The following is a 1,516-nucleotide window of genomic DNA, read 5'->3' on the forward strand; positions in this document are numbered from 1 at the left end:
TCGAGTTATGGATATGATTTGCCAGCGTACAGGCTGAGCTATGGATATGATTTTCCGGCATATGGGTTGAGTTATGGTAAAATGTGAAATACCAGCGTATGGGCTGATGATTTTTATGATATATGTAAATATGAAAAATGATGCGATGATATTGACTTGGCAAATATTAGTATGAAATATCCATGTATCATAATTTGATTATATGCTATATGTTATTAGAACCTGGTTGGCTTGGTCTAGGCTAACACTTGCACGGTATCGATGCTATGTGTTCATGGTTTATCATGATATTTGTGTTAATGCTTCTGTACGAAGTGGCGTGAGGTTGGATGGTCGATGTGGTTTTAAGAAGTGTGAGCGCTGCTAGTGCACGGACCAGGTCTGGCAGACCCATCGGACTTATAAACTGTACTTTTGACTTGGTAGTGGTCGGCCAATCATTGTCAGGTCCCGCTTTCGGGCCACACAACCCAGTCATGTGGGGGTAATACATGACAATAGCTAGCTAAACTACTAGAATTATTTTTGTATTATTATTATTATATGAGATGAGTTATGCTATGAGAATACAATATGTTTTGTCATGTTATGGTTATACATGTTTTTATTAGAAATATATATATAGTTTTACTGGTTATGTTCATGATTATATATATATCATAGAAATGCTCATGTTGCCACACACTGTTAGTTTATTTCCCTTACTGAGAGGTGTCTCACCCCAAAATTTTATAAACATTTCAAGAGCCCCTAATAGGAGAACGGGTAAAGCTTCGCTGATTTAGTACTGTTGATCTACCCTCTCTGAAGGGTAAGTTTGGGTGAGGGCGGTTGGATTTTGTGGGAAATGTCACTAGGTCTTTCTTTTTGGCATGTATATACTTAAATACAGTGGATATAGTAACTCTGGTATTGTGATGGATGGTTTTGTATTTATGATGTTATGATTGTATGTTTCCATCTGCTTAGGCTTCTGTTATGTGTTTCTAATGTATCCTTGGTACCTATGAGTCTAGGTGGATTATGATCTACTTGATTTGTTATTTGGGTTTTATTGTATTATGGAATATATATATATATATATATATATATATAAGTCTAGGTGGATTATGATCTACTGGATTTGTTATTTGGGTTTTATTGTATTATGGAAAATATATATATATATATATATAAATTAAGTAGGTCGTTATAGTTTTAAATTGAAAGTATATGAGTATAAAAATGTATATGATTACCAAGGGAGTTTTAAAAGAAATGTCAACTGTTTGAACCACGATTTTGAGCCTAGGGCTGTGTAGATATTATTTGTGAAAATGAAATATGGAAGGTAATGAATTTTATGGATATATGTGAAGAATATTAAATATGTATTTTCAATAAACTGAATGATGAACATGGATTGGCTTTTGTTATTTTAAATGATATGATTATGTGTATTATTTAAACGGTGTGACATGAGTAATACTGTGATGAATTATGATATGTATATTTATGAGATGTTGGGAATACTGAA

This window comes from Malania oleifera, chromosome 4 (genome assembly GCF_029873635.1).
Source record: "Malania oleifera isolate guangnan ecotype guangnan chromosome 4, ASM2987363v1, whole genome shotgun sequence".
NCBI classification, from domain to species: domain Eukaryota; kingdom Viridiplantae; phylum Streptophyta; class Magnoliopsida; order Santalales; family Ximeniaceae; genus Malania; species Malania oleifera.